We start from the raw sequence: 16391 nt of genomic DNA on the forward strand, positions 1-16391 counted from the left end.
TGACCCCTGCCTTCATGGAGGTTACAGTCTCTCTATGGAAAAAGACATTAGACAAATAATCACATAAAAGCTACAAGGATAAAGTTGGCATGCAAGAAGAACATGAAAAAAATATTTTTAAAATATTGAAATAAAGGAACTTTGAACTTAGGATTTTACATGAAACTAAACTAGGTATGTGGCTGAAATATACATTCAGGCAGATAAGGTATCAGAACACATCACATAAAGACCCATTGTGGAAACATATATTGGTTTTAAGGTTACTTAAAACTTTGATATGGCCTGATTGTGGTGGTACTTTGTATCTGTGTACCTATATCAAAGATATATAGAATCATATAATTTAAATATGTGCACGTTCTTCTACATTAATTATACATCAATAAAACTGGAAAATATTCAATAACAAAATTTTAAAGAATGAGTATATAAACTTTAAAGTAAAAGAATAAAAGATGGGGCACCTGGGTAGTTCACTCAGTAAACCATCTGCCTTTAGCAGATGAAACAATACATGAAAAGATCCTGCGGATGCGGTGAGTATGAGGGACCTAGAGGAGGCCAATATGGTTAGGGCTGAGAGGGGAGAGAAACATAAAGATACCTCTGGAGAGGATATAGGGACCCATCACACAGAACCTTCTGAACCAGATTGCAGAATTTATTTGTAGGGTGATGGAATGCCATTTAAGTATTTTAAATAGGGGGTAATAGAAACTTTGAATATGTTGAAGAAATTTTGAAATATTATTCTGGGTTTAATATGGAAAAGAGATTGGATAGAGCGCTAGGGTTATGTGAATAACTGCAGATGGACACACAAGATACGTTCATAATTGAACTAAAGAGGTGGCTAGGAAGATGAGGGACATGGACACACTCAAGAAATATTCAAGAGAGGGGCACCTGGGTGGCTCAGTGGGTTAAAGCCTCTGCCTTGGGCTCAGGTCATGATCTCAGGGTCCTGGAATCGAGTCCCGCATCGGGCTCTCTGCTCAGCAGGGAGCCTGCTTCCCCCTCTCTCTCTGTCTGCCTCTCTGCCTATTTGTGATCTCTGTCTGTCAAATAAATAATAAAATCTTTAAAAAAAAAAAAAAAAGGAAGAAAGAAAGAAATATTCGAGAGAGAAGATCAACAGGATTGGGTGAAGTAATTGAATATGGGACCGACATGGGGATGAAGGAGACGGGAGGATTTATGAATGGCTCCCTAAGTACCTATGCACTAAATTGATGGTGGAGCCATTAATTGAGAAAGGGGTCACTGGAAGAGTCACAGGCAAGGTGTGTATGTATCAGCATAAGCAAATGAAACCAATTTTAGCTATGTGTATTAGTTTGGCTTTCCCTGAAAGCAGGACTTGAGATAAGGACTTGGGTACTATTTATTTGGGAATTGATTTGGGTATCATTTATCTGTGAGTTAATACCAGAAAGCAGGATTGATGGAGGGGAAAAAGTGTGATAGAAAAAATGAAAAGCCAATTTAAAGGCATGTTATCAGGTCTTTACCATGGGACAATGCTCACCACCAAGACATCCTAAGAAGTATAGAGAACACTTCCCCACATTAGCTGCCTGAAGGTTAAAAAGAAGCATTTATCCATCTGCTATTTCCCTCAGTGGCTGAGGGTTACCCCCAGGAGCAATAATGGTGCACTTCTGAGCTGTGCTATATGAGAGTAAATGGACTCCAGCAGCATCAGAGAAAGCCCTTGGGCAGAAGTTGTAAGACAATTGTCTCCCACTTGAGGGATGCTGTCAGAGTGAGGAGAGTATGACCTTGCATAGAACACATGACCCTGGGGGTGCCTGGGTGGTTCAGTGGTTTAAAGCCTCTGCCTTCAGCTCAGGTCGTGATCCCAGGGTCCTGGGATCGAACCCCACATCGGGCTCTCTGCTCGGGGGTGGGGAGGACCTGCTTCCCCCACACTTCTCTCTGCCTGCCTCTCTGCCTACTTGTGATCCGTCTGTCAAAGAAATAAATAAAATCTTTAAAAAAAAAAAAAGAACACATGACCTTGTTCATGTCAGCTGCAGCTGAAATCAGAAATGGATCAAGGAGATGTAATACAGGGCACCAGGGAAACATCTATATTAGCTTAAGAAAAACAACCAAAGTAAAAGCAAAAGGATTTTACAGAAGGTATGTAAGGTTTTAAGACCAGACTTGGAAAACTGATATAAATCAAGGTCATTCCAGAAGGATAAAAAGCAAGATGCAGAGGCGCCTGGGTGGCTATGTGGGTTAAGGGTCTGCCTTTGGCTCAAGTCGTGATCTCAGGGTCCTGGAACTGAGCCCCACATCAGGCTCCCTGCTGGGTGGGGAGTCGGCTTCTCCCTCTGCCCTTCCCCCTGTTCATGTAATCTTTCTCTCTCAAATAAATAAATTCTTGGGGAAAAAAAAAGAAGAAGAAGAAGAAGAAGAAAGAAAAAAGAAAAGAAAAGCAAGAAGCACTACAACTATCTCTTAGTACAAAAAGTCTGACAAGTGAGCTACTGCCACCACAGGACACAACTGCTGCCACTATACTGCAAATGACTTCTCACCCTCTCTTTATCTTTGCCTTTAAATCTTATTCCAGATGTAAAGCACTGGCAGGAATGCCCTGATGGTGAAGTCTAGGTCATACGTCCATGTTTTGATTAGAAGAGGACATAAAGAAGGAGAATCTGGCCTCGATGGCTTCTAAGCTTACAAATAGTGAGGAAAAAAACCCAAACCTTGCCCTCCCCAAGAAAAGATGCTCACGGGGGGAAGAGCATGTGTTCAGTTATGAATATGCTGAGACTGAAACTTCCAAAGTAAGAGATCAAGTCGGCAGCTGCAGTTCAGGTCTGGAGAGTATAATCTCCTCAGTAGTCTCCTCCTGCTCAGGGACAACTGGTTCACCCATCACCTAGATAGTGCCTCTTACATAGCTGACAGTCATTAAATATTTGTTGAAAGAAACCAATAACCCTACCATATTACATTCTGTTCTCTGAGCTTCCTTCTATTTTATATGATATTCCTTCAACCTGGAATGGCCTTCCTTCACTCTTTCTGCCCAGTTAGAATATTAAATTCTATCCAACCTATATTGAGGAATGCAGTCTTCTTATCCCAAAGCTACCTCTTCATGAAAGTTTAGTGATTCCCCACACAGGTTGTGATTGTCTCTACTTTGAAACTCCCTTGTAGGTAATTTATAGATAAGGTACTTATCACATTCTTTTTTTCCATTTTATCCATTATTCTTGAACAAATGCCATTATGTCTTTAAATATACCTTCTTGTTTTATTTTGAACTACTTATGAATATGAAAAAAAAACCTGATGAGAACTTGTAGCTGGAAATAAAATCTACTCAGGATATGAATACTTATATATTTACCATTGAAACCTTGCATAAAGAAGGTAGTTTGGGGTGCCTGGGTGGCTCAGTGGGTTAAAGCCTCTGCCTTCAGCTCAGTCATGATCCCAGGGTCCTGGGCTCGAGCCCCACATCAGGCTCTCTGCTCAGCAGGGAGCCTGCTTTCACCCCTCCTCTCTGCCTACCTCTCTGCCTACTTGTGATCTCTGTCTGCCAAGTAAATAAATAAAATCTTTAAAAAAAAAAAGGTGGTTCATCATGAGATATCAAAAATTTTAAAAACTGCTGTGTGTAAGTTATCACAAGCACCTTCAGGCAAATAATACAATGATGTTGTAAAATTTTATTTGAAGCAACTGTATTATCATTGATAAGAAAGTTAGCAACTAGAGCACCTAGGTGAATCCATACTACAATAACATCAAAGTCTATTATATTGAAGTTCTGATAAAAGTCAGTTTGTATAATAAATAAGGCAAAGGAATGAAGAAAGTAAGACAAATTAGAAATAGAATGTTTTACTGCTTAACTCAGAATTTTTTTTCTAAATTTCATTACAATTAGAAACAGATCGATATTGACAGGGGATGGATCTCTCTGAAGCTTTCAGGGCATAAGACTCCAAAAACAGTAGGTGATAGGGAAGCCTGGAGAAGGCTTCTAGAGTGTCCTGCTCACCCTAATTGGAATTTTAAAGATAATTTATCCATGTGGAAAAGCAGAGAGCTTTTTCCCACAGAGAAAGTGCTAGAAAAACATAGATATACAGTACCTAGTGAATAAATTTTCAGTGGGAGCCAACTGAAATTTTATTATGTACTTGGTCTAAATCTTTTCCATAAGAACACATCCCCAGTCCTAGAATGGAAGTCAACAGGAAAATAAATTCCTACAAACATATAATTTGGAAGAGATATTAAAAATTATCTAGCCATGTTCTTTTTTATAAATGAGGAAACCTAATATAAGTAGTGAAGTTAATAAATTCACTCAATAAACAATAAAATAACTTGAAAAATACCTACCAGAACATAGTACACAGTCTCTCAATAGGTGGTATTTGTTAGTATTATGAATAATATTGCTATTTTTGATAAATACTATTATATTAATAATATTAATAATTCAATATATCTTTATTCAGTGAGTTCTATGTGCCAGATGTTTGTCTCAGCTTGGGATATAAAAATGACTAAACACAACCCTTGTTTTGAGCTTGAGATGTTCACATCTTACCAGATGATTAAATAGAATAAGTAAAAGGATAAATTGCAACATGGGGAATAATTGCAACATAGTAAGTATTGCAGATATTAATAAAGTTTTGTGGGAATCCAGACCTTGTTATTAACAGCCTCTCTGCTCCTTTCAGTCAATCATTTTGTCTGTTCCTATGGCCCAACACACACATGCACTCACACACACTCAGGCATGCAGGATCAGAGTCAGACTAAAAAAAGAAACACCTATATTCCAAATAAGAGAAGTACTGAACTGAAACTGAAATAAATCTTGTCACAGGTATTTTTCACAGCATGGATACTGTGAAAGTCAGTATTTGAAGCTTAAAAGTTCTGTGGTTCAAAATTCAACGAAATGTTGTGTACCTCATAGATTTTTCCATTTACTTTAAGAACTTTCTAGCTCAAAGAAATGTAACCCTTGTAATAAGCTATGAATCTAAATTCTATTTGCAGCTCTATCATTAATTGTGAGAATCCATCCTTATAAAGATTATTTTTATTTAGATTAAAATCTCAGCATCTTCACATTAAGCAAAGTGTTAAATACATTAAACCCAGAAAAGTTCCTGATACATGTGGTGGAGGACTTTTGTTTTTCTACTCAGCATCCTTTCTTTGGAGGACCCTCACCCATTCCATATTAATATTTTCAGTTCATGTGAAGGAGGTGGGATTGACTTGACTTAAGCAAAACCAAACAAAATATCTTTGAATCATCAGAGATTCCATATGTGGTCATTGGGAAGAAGTGGGATGTTTATTTTTCTGGAAAAATAATTTGTAGAGGCTAATAATAGTAGCATCTCTCCATTGTAATATTCTCTTTCTGAGAAGGAGGTCAGGCAGGGATCGGCAATCTGAGCAACAGACAGATACAGAGCCCTAAAGCATTTCAACCCTTGTCTTAAAGCTCTAGCTCCTCCTACAGATGTGAGAGAAATTTCCACAGATGTGACCCAAACCAATACATTTTCTGCTTAAGTTTGTATAAGCTGAGTTTCTGTTGTTTGCAACTAAAAGGTCCTGACCCCTACATGCAAGAAGTATATAACATTTATTGTTGTTATTAATTAACAATTATTCAACACCTGCAGAACATCGTACAAAGTATTGTATAATATAAAACACATGCTTAGCACCACAATTCCTAGCATCTAGGAACTTACCATTTAAGTTCCTAAGTTAAGTACCTAAAATCTATGTATTTAAGTTAGATGATGACAATCAGAAAGATATTATTCATTTGCCAGGAAAGAAACCAAGGTCAATAGAAAGGGAAAGATGGCGATACTACAATGATCTCCCTAAAGTGCTTTTCCTCAGACCTTTCCCTTGTTGGGAAGACAATCCTTAGAAATTTTGCTGATTAAATCACGTGTGAAAAGGTAGATTAATGTCCAACAGGAGGATAGTTAAATTACCATATGCTCATAAAACTAGAATATTAACAACAGTAAAAAAAAATGAACCATAGCTTCACACATTCATATTGCTGAATCTCAAAAACACAAACACAATGTTGAGTGATAGAGCAATTTCATAAACCCTTAACAATATACCATTAGAAAACATATTAATATCGAATATGTTATATATTAACATTTATAATAATAAATACTTGTTAAGGATATCATATGTTAACATGTAAATATTGATGGCTTATAATATATATATATATATATATGGTAAAACTACGATGAAAAGTGAGGAAATGATAAAACTAATATTCAGAATAGTTGTTACCTTTGGTAGAAAGGGAGAGGAATGTGACTAGAGAAAGGCATACAGGTGTTCTCAGAGGCATGGTTTATGTTCCATTGCTTAACTTAGGGTTCTGATACGTGGGCACATTAGTTCTCATTGTCACTATAACAGATTACCATAAATTTAGCAGTTAATACAACACAAATTTACTACCTTATGGATTTCAAGCTCAGAAATCTGAAATGGGTCTTATGGGGCAAAAATCAAAACGAAGGGAAAACTAAGATCTGTCTAGGATCTAGGGGAGAGTTTTTTGTCTTTTCCATCATCCAGAGTCTGTTGCATTGTTTGATTTCCGCCACATTGTTGCAATCCCTGCTTTTATCATCAGATCTCCTCTGATTCAGACCTTCCCTTATGATTACATTAGGCTCACATATCATCCAGGACAATAGCCCCATTTCAAAATCTTCAAGTGAATCATAGCTGCAAAGTCTCTTCTGCCTTGTAAGGTAAGATATTCACATGTTCCAGGGATTAGGACGTGGACATGTTGGCAGTTGCATTATTCTTTCCAACATATTGGCTGTTTGTTTTATTCTGTATGTTTCATTCATATGTTATACACACATATACATATATTTTAGGAGATCCTGTGATGTGCCACCCAAATTTGTTCACACATAGGGCATTCCAGGAAAATTGGGCAACTCACAGTTTTCAGTTGAGTTCTCTCCAAGAATTGCCCTTAACCAAAGAGAGTCACCTCACCCAACGCCTTGCCTTTTCCCCAGAATAAGCCTGCATCCCATGACTGGTAGATATAGGAGTACAAGGCATGGTCTTCAGAGCTACTTAAGTCTCCCCTTTCTTCAGCCTTCTTTTTTTGCGGGGGAGGGAAGTTTGAAGATTTTTTTAATGATTTTTTTATTAATGATTTATTTTATTAATGATTTAGTTTCATTGACGTACAGCATTACATTAGATTTAGGTATACAACACAGTGATTCAACATTTAAACATTATGTTATGTTCACCACAAAAGAAGCTACCATATGTCACCATACAATGTTAGTATAATATCATTGACTTATCCTATACCTTTTATTCCTTTGATTTATTCATTCCATAACTAGAAACCTGTATTCTCCCACTCCCCTTCACCCATTTTGTCCATCTCCCAACCTCCCTCTCCACTGCCAACCATTAATTTGTTCTCTATGTTTATAGGTATGATTCTGCTTTTTCTTTGTTTATTTTTTTTAGATTCCACATGTAAGTGAAATCACATAGTATTTGTCTCTCAGTATAACTTACTTCACTTAGCATAATACCCTCTAGTTCCATCCACACTGACACAAATGGCCTGATCTCATACTGTTTTAAGGTTGCTTAATATTCCATTGATATACACATATAAACATTTTATATCTTCTTTATCCATTCAAAGCTGTGGTAATCAAAACAGTATAGTACTGGCACAAAGATAGACACATTGATCAATAGAACAGAAGACCCATAAATAAACCCAAAATTCTACTATCAATCTATGACAAAGGAAGCAAGAATATACAAGGGGGAAAAGACAGTGTCTTCAACTAATGGTGTTGGGAAAACTGGACAGCTACACACAAAAAACTGGACCACTTTCTCACATTAAAAACAAAAATAAACTCAAAATGGATTAAAGACCTAAATGTAAGACCTGAAACCATAAAAATCCTAGAAAAGAACACAGGCAGCTATTTCTCTGACATCAGCCATAGCACATTTTTCTAGATATGTCTCCTAAGACAAGGGAAACAAAGGCAAATATAAACTATTGGAACTATATTAGGGTGCCTTCAGCTCAGGCTATGATCTCAGGGTCCTGGGACCAAGCCCCACATCAAGCTCTCTGCTCAGCAGGGAGCCTGCTTCCCTCTCTCTCTCTCTCTGCCTGCCTCTCTGCCTACTTGTGATCTCTCTCCACATATCAAATAAATAAATAAAATCTTTTAAAAAATTATTTTAAAAACTATTGGGACTATATCAAACTAAAAAGCTTTTATACAGTGGAGGCAACCATCAATCTGAAAAGGGCAATCTACTGAATAGGAGAAGATATTTGCAAATGATCTATCTCATAAGGGGTTAATATCCAAAATATGTAAAGAACTTGTTCAATTCAACCTATACACAAAAAGAAACAACATAAAAATGCTCAGAATGGGGTGCCTGGGTGGCTCAGTGGGTTAAAGCCTCTGCCTTCAGCTCAGGTCATGATCCCAGGGTCCTGGCATCCAGCCCCACATCGGGCTCTCTGCTCAGCAGGGAGCCTGCTTCCCTTCCTCTCTCTCTCTCTCTGTCTGCCTCTCTGCCCACTTGCGATCTCTGTCTGTCAAATAAATAAATAAAAATCTTTAAAAGAAAATGCTCAGAGGATCTGAACAGATGTTTTTCCAAAGAAGAAATCCAAATGGCCAACAAACACATGAAAGATATTCAACATCACACACCATCGGAAAAAAGCAAATTAAAACCACAGTGAGATATTACCTTACACCTGTCAGAATGGCTAAAATCAAGAAGACAAGAAATAACAAGTGTTGGCGAGAATGTGGAGAAAAGGTAACTTTTGTGCGCTATTGGTAGGAATGTAAATTGGTGCAACCACTGGAAAAAAGAATTGAGCTTCCTCAAAAAATTAAAAATAAAAATACCAGATGCTCCAATAATCCCATCACTGGGTATTTACCCAAAGAAAATGAAAACACTAATTTGAAAAGATATATGCACCTCCATGTATATTATACCATTATTTACAATAGCCATTGTATATTATAGCCATGTATATTATACCATTATTTACAAGATCCAGAAGCAACCTAAGAGACCCTCCCCCCAAGACACTCTTCACTCCCCTTAGAGGTGTTGACCCCAAGAGCATGTCCCAGTAAAGTCCCTGAACATAAGTCTCCTTCTCAGGGTGTATTTCTTGATCTAAGATAATATTAAATTATAAAGATAAAATATTTCATAATCATTTTAAAAATTGTTAAAGACTACTTGGCATACTTAGTAGAGAATAAATAAATTCAGAAACAAAAACAAGATGAACTGGAATAAAAAGAAACTAGATGCACAAAGTCCAATTTAAAATACTGTAGAAAAAATAAATAAAAATAAAATACTGTAGATATTGGGGTACCTGGGTGGCTCAGTCAGTTTAAGCAGCCGACTGTTGATTTTGGCTCAGGTCATGATCTCAGAATTGTGAGATCAAGCCCTACATTAGTCTGTCTGCTCTGCAGGAGTCTGCTTGAGGTTCTCTCTCTTCCTTTCCCTCTGCCCCTCCCCACACACATTTTTGCTCAAATCAATCAATCAATCAATCAATCAATAAAATACCATAGATATCCAGGAGTATTAAATGCTTGGATTGAGAAATTAACAGTGGACTTGGAAAGAATTAGATCAATCCAACATTTTAAAATAGTTTTCAATAGACTTAGCAACTGAATTATTTAGGGAAGTTGGGGTTAACATTCTTAATTTGGACTTCTGAATTTAGTTCTAACTCTACTTCCTCACTTCTCTGGGTTGTGGTTTTCTTGCTATGAAATGAGGGGATTGGCTGCTAATTTTTAGTATACATAGTTCAAGAAATCTTTTTTTAATTTAAATTCAATTAACTAACATATAATATATTAATTAATTTCAGAGGTAGAGGTCAGTAATTCATCAATCTTATATAATACCCCGAGCTCCGTTACATCACATGCCTTTCTTAATGTTCACACCCAGATATCCCATCTCCCCACCTCCCCAACCTCCAACAACCCTCAGTATGTTTTCTGTGATTAAGAGCCTCTATGGTTTGTCTCCATCTCTGATTTTATCTTATTTTATTTTTCCTCTCTTCCCCTATGACCCTCTGTTTTGTTTCCTAAATTCCACATATGAGTGAGATCATATGATAATGGTCTTTCTCTAATTTACTTATTTCGCTTAGCATAATATTCCCTAGTTTCATCCACATGGTTGCAAATGGCAAGATTTCATTTTTTTGATGGCTGAGTAGTATTCCGTTATATATATACACCACATCTTTACCCATTCATCTATCAATGGACATCAGCTCTTTCCATAGTTTAGCTATTGTGGATATTGCTGCTATAAACACTGGAGTGCAGATGCCCCTTCGGATCACTACATTTGTATCTTTGGGGTAAATCTCTAGTAGTGTCATTGCTGGGTCATAGGGTAGCTCTATTTTTAATCTCCTGAGGAACCTCCATACTGTTTTCCAGAGTGGTTGCACCAGCTTGCATTCCCACCAACAGTGTAGGAGGGTTCCCCTTTTCCTGCATCCTCTCCAACATCTGCCATTTCCTGACTTGTTAATTTTAGCCATTCTGACTGGTGTGAGGTGGTATCTCATTGTAGTTTTGATTTGTATTTCCCTGATGAGTTCTAGAAGTCTTTTAATCTAGTCACAAGAAATAAAATTTATACAATTGGACACAATTGTACAACAATTTGTATAAAAAATAGAATTTATACAATTTATACAAATTAGAAGCCTGCAAAAAGAGAGCAGAAGTAAACCAAACAATTTGACTTTGGAATAAATACTGTATCTTTTGGTCTGACAGCTATATACTAAATGGTTCTCAAGATCTGAAAGAAAAAGCATGGAAAAAGCATGGAGGGAAAAAAAACCTTCCATAGAGAGTCAATGATAGTTTAAAATCTGCATTTGAAAATATTTTCCTCTACTGATAAAAATCTGAACAAGTTCTGACTGTCATATTTTATACTGTGTAAATTTCAGATATAACATAAAGATTAACTCAACATAAACATAAACTCAATTTATCCCCATTATGTCTTTTAGAACACTAATATTGTTTTACAGATCCATGAATGAATGTATGTATTGTTTTATTTTTATTTTTTTTTTAATTTTTTATTTTTGATAAACATATATTTTTATCCCCAGGGGTACTGTATTGTTTTAGAATAGTAAGTTTCCTGGCTAGTATGTCATTACAGGTAGTAAGTTAAAATATTTTGTATTGTACATAGCTACTACCCACAACAGTGAGAATTCATTTGGCTGAGGACAATACATTATTTGAACTGGCAAACATGGGCTCATGTTCCCTGTAATTGCCGAAGCACTGATTTGGAGCCAGTCCTAGAAGCATAGATCTAACCATCATGAGCTCACAGATTGGAAAGAAGTCCACTGTGGAGTAAATGATTGTTCATTAGCAAGTAGGCCATGTGACAAACACTGGATGTGTATCTAGAAATCTTGCCCTGCCCTAAAGCCACATCACAATTTTAGAATTTACTAAGTACTCCAAACTCAAAATAACAAATCTGAAGCCTAAGAACCAGCTGAAAGTCAAACAAACCTCCTAAGATCATGAAAAGTATTATTTCAGACTTGTTCCTTAGTTTCCTACGTCCAATCTGTTGTTAGTCACCTAGAACTCTACATAAAGAAAAATGATTTTAGAATTCTAATTAATGAAGTTCCAATAGTTTACTTTTACACTTATTTCCCTTGCCTTGGGAGATATACCTAGTAAGAAGTTGCTACAGCCAATGTCAAAGAGGTCACTATCTGTTTCCTCCTCCAAGATTTTGATGATTTCCTGTCTCACATGTAAGTCCTCCATCCATTTTGAATTTATTTCTCTGTATGGTATAAAGTATCTTGGGCTTTGTAAGCCATATGGTCTTTGTAGCACCTAGTCTACTGGTGAGGTAGCAATGTAGACATAGACGACGCATAACACATGAGAATGACCCCGTTTGTTCCAATAAAATTTTATTTATAAAAAGAGGCAGTTACAGGGGGTATTTGCAAGCCATGCTGTTGAACAGTGGTTCTCTTCCTTGGCAACATATTAGTGTTACTGGGGAGCTTTTTTAAAAATACTCAAGTTGAGTACTGAGACTAGACTGATTAAATCAAATCTCAGAAGGTGCACCCTGGCACTGATGGCTCCCTCTCCTTTTATCAAGAAATTCCAAGATGCTCTTAAAAATATTTTATGATTGAAATTATCTAAATTAATATAGAAATCAATATATGGATTCACAAATTAAAAATGTACTTCACTTCTTCCCCAAATGAACTATATTGTAAAACTGCTTATTAGTAATATAAGTTGTAATGTGCATCATTCAATAAATCATTCTAGTAATTTCCAAACCATTTACTGAATTTTATAAGTTGCTATTGCAATCTTTTAATTTACATATGTGTCCCTACTTAAATGACACTTGTCTCTTCATTATAACTTGATATAGGAAACTACATCAAACTGTTATAATAAATTCCCCACAAAATTGAAAAAGACTTATAATCTCAATGCCAGAGAGGTCTTTTAATAATTTTAATTGTTAAAATACTGGCCTCCAGGGACAGTTGGGTGGTTCAGTAGGTTAAGCCTCTGCCTTCAGCTCAGGTCATGATCTCAGGGTCCCGGAATCAAGCCTCAAATCAGACTCTCTGCTCATCAGGAAACCTGCTTCCCCCTCTCTCTCTGCCTTCTGCTCTGCCTAATTGTGATCTCTCTCTCTCTCTCTCTGTCAAATAAATAAATAAAATCTCAAAAAAAAAAAAATACTGGCCTCCATCAGATTTTTTCCAAAGTCTTATATTCCTAAGATCTTTTCATAGTTCCCATTTCTATTATCTCTTACTGAAATATCATACTTAATTAGATTGGACCTAATCCTACAACCCAGAAAAAGAGCATAACATTGCAATGATTGCAACTGGCTCTGTGTCTAGACTTTCAAATCCCAACTCTTCAACCCAAGTTTTTATTATCTTAATATTGCCATTTGTAAAATGGTAATAAAAGTGGTAATTCTATTATCCAAATGCACTAATATATATTTACAGTGATGCCTGGCACAGAGCAAGCAGTACATAATTTAGTTCTGATTTTTATTATAAAGACAAATGTGATCTCTCTGATATGAGGAATTTGAGAGGCAGGGCGGGGGGTTGTGAGGGGAAGCAAGGGAAAAATGAAACAAGATGGGACTGGGGAGGGAGACAAACCATAAGAGACTCTTAATCTCAGGAAACAAACTGAGGGTTGCTGGGGGGTGAGGGTGGAGGGATAGAGTGGCTTGGGTTATGAACATTGGGGAAGGTATGTGCTATGGTGAGTGCTGTGAATTGTATAAGACTGATGATTCACAGACCTGTACCCCCGAAGCAAATAATACGTTATATGTTAATAAAAATAGTAATAATAAAAAAATAAGCAAAAATTTAAAATACATTAAAAAAAAAAAAGACAAATGTGTGCCTGTGAGGGAGGGTATAAAACAGGCTTTAGCAAATAAAACTGAACATCAGTATGGTAATAAAAAGGGCATCCTCTAGCTCCAAACCACCCATATGGGTCTGCCCATCCTCCACGGCCTCATGTCTGTCACAGAATGTCTCCTGTGCTGGAAGAACTTGTAGCACCTGCCAGGGGCAAAGGTGGCCTTTGTTACTGGCTGTTAACTGATTTCTCTGTTTCTTCATGGCTTCTCGGAGTCAAAGTCCTATGGAGATCACAATTCCTTTAAATGGCCATTCAAAGGTGAATCCAAAGGAGTACCAGCCTGCAGTAGGTGGCCACAGCATTGGGGACAGAGCCAGAATGGTCCTGAACATTTGCCCCTCAGGGTATGAGTGCTGCTACAATGGAATAGAGGCCCACTTTAGCTGGAGAACATTGCATAAAGAGAGCTAGCACATGGCCACCACAGCAACCTGGCTTGCAGGCCTACACACACTTTCAGTGACCCACAAGGACTACCCACCACCACCACCCGTGCCAAGTGATAGGCCTGGCGAGGAATAGGCCAGTTCTTCAGGGGTTCTCCAAACATGCAATGGTAGTACATAGGATGTAGAATTTGGCAGAGGCAGGGTCCTACCAATCAGGATAGACACAAGTTACAGGTCTGGAACAAGGTGCTGGAAGCCTCTTTACATGCTAGTCATTAACCTAATGGCTGGATTTTAGAGAGAGGAGAGGAAGTTCTTAAGGGATACCTAAAGCCCTCAGGGCAATAGCTATTTATCAACCATTATGAAAACATTCCAGTATCTTAACATTAAATGCCATAGTTGTATTGCTTTCTGGATAGTAGAGAAGACATTTACTTTGCTCTCACTGCTGAACAATATTTTAGTTGGTTTTTGGTTTATTTCCTCTCAGCACTTCGAATGCATTTTTCCATGATCTTCTGGTTTTTATTAATGGTGTTGAGTAGTCTGCTTAGAGTCATGGTTCCCATTAAATATAAAATGTTTTTTGCTGGGTTCTTTTGAAGATCTTTATGACTTGGATAGATGATTTTTAGTTTTGATACGATGTGTCCATATATGAATTTTTTAAAAATTTTCTGAGGAATTGCCTTTTATAGATCTGAAAATTCATATCAACTGTTGATATTACTTTAGATATTATTTCCTTGAGTATTTCCAAACACTATTCTTTCTTGCGTCTCCTTCTAGAACTCCTATCATACTTGCTCATTCCATATCCCAGTCTACTAACTTCTCTTTCATAGTTTCATATTTATGTACTAAATCTTGGGCAACTTCCTCAGAATTTTTTAGTAGTTCACAAGTTTTTTTTTCTTAAAAATATTTATTTGTATCAAAGTAATACATGCAAATAGTTTAAAGTACCAAGGAGGCAAACACGTTAAATTTTTTTTTACCAATTCCATAATTACAATTTTCATATCTCTAAATAATATGGTTTTATTGCTAGTTCTTGATTTTTCAGATGTAGGTAGTATTTCTATTATCTATTGCTGCATTAAAAAACACCCCCAAAATTAATGCCTTAAAGCAATTTATTTCTCACTATACTGTGAAGCAATAGGATGTTTCTTCTGTTTCATATGATATTAGCTAAGATGTCAGACAACTAGAGCGTCTAAATGATCTCACTTATATCCCTGGCTGTTTGTCCTGGCTGCCAGCTGGAGGCTTACAGGAACTGTCAGCTAGAGCATTTCAGTTCTCCTCCAAATGGTCTCTTTATGGCGGCTGGAGTCTGATTCAATTATTAGATATATACATAAGTTTGGATTATTATGCCTTCTTAATGAACTCATCTTCTCATCATAATGAAACATCCCTCTGAAAAGGCTCAGAAAGTTCTCCCAATATATGTCATTTGGGCATGGGGATTATTTTAAACTAAAGGCAATCAGTGCCCAGTGGCCTCAAGAAAAGCTCTTTACCTGTATAAAAGAAAGACAAATTTCCCTCCAGATTTCAGTGTCTCCCACAAACCCACACTGCTGTCTAAAGCTTAGTTGGTTTTTCCTGATCTCCATCTTTGGTGGGCCAATTCTTCAATAGCCCATATTTTGATTAGCTGCCAACTCCCAAGTATGAATTTGTTCATTAATGAATATCTCATTTCTTCCTGAGTATTAGTTCATTTAGGCATTCTTCTGTTTATTGTACTTTGCTGATCTCATAAAAAAATGATTTTAATTTTGTTAATGTTTTTGTTACCATGTGCCTTTCACGTCCTATATTTTAACTGGAAGCAGAAATCATTAATGTTTAATTTCAGTGCCTTTTTTTTTTCCTATTTCTATTAGTTGCTTTGTTTTAATTAACTTTTCTTTCATATTTCCTTGTTTTCCTTTTTATGACATTAACTATTTTAAACATGCTAATTTTATAGTGTCTGACTGCTTGTTTATATTTGGTCTATAAAACCCATATTGTTTTTTCTTTTTCTCTGCTATTCCATGTGTCTACTTTGTACCATGGTAGTTTGTTTGTAATATGTGATTGCAGGCTCATTTTCAGTGCTGTTTTTTATCTATGGAAATCCTGTGCAAGCTAGATGGAAAGTATGTGTGCCCCCTCCTCTCCTCCAGTGAATGTTTTTGCTTTACAACAAAAAAATTCTTTTTTTTTTTTTTAATATTTTATTTATTTATTTGTCAGAGAGAGAGGGAGAGAGAGCGAGCACAGGCGGACAGAATGGCAGACAGAGGCAGAGGGAGAAGCAGGCTCCCTGCCAAGCAAGGCGCCCGAT

The sequence above is a fragment of the Mustela nigripes genome, chromosome 1 (genome assembly GCF_022355385.1).
Source record: "Mustela nigripes isolate SB6536 chromosome 1, MUSNIG.SB6536, whole genome shotgun sequence".
In the NCBI taxonomy this organism is placed as follows: Eukaryota; Metazoa; Chordata; class Mammalia; order Carnivora; family Mustelidae; genus Mustela; species Mustela nigripes.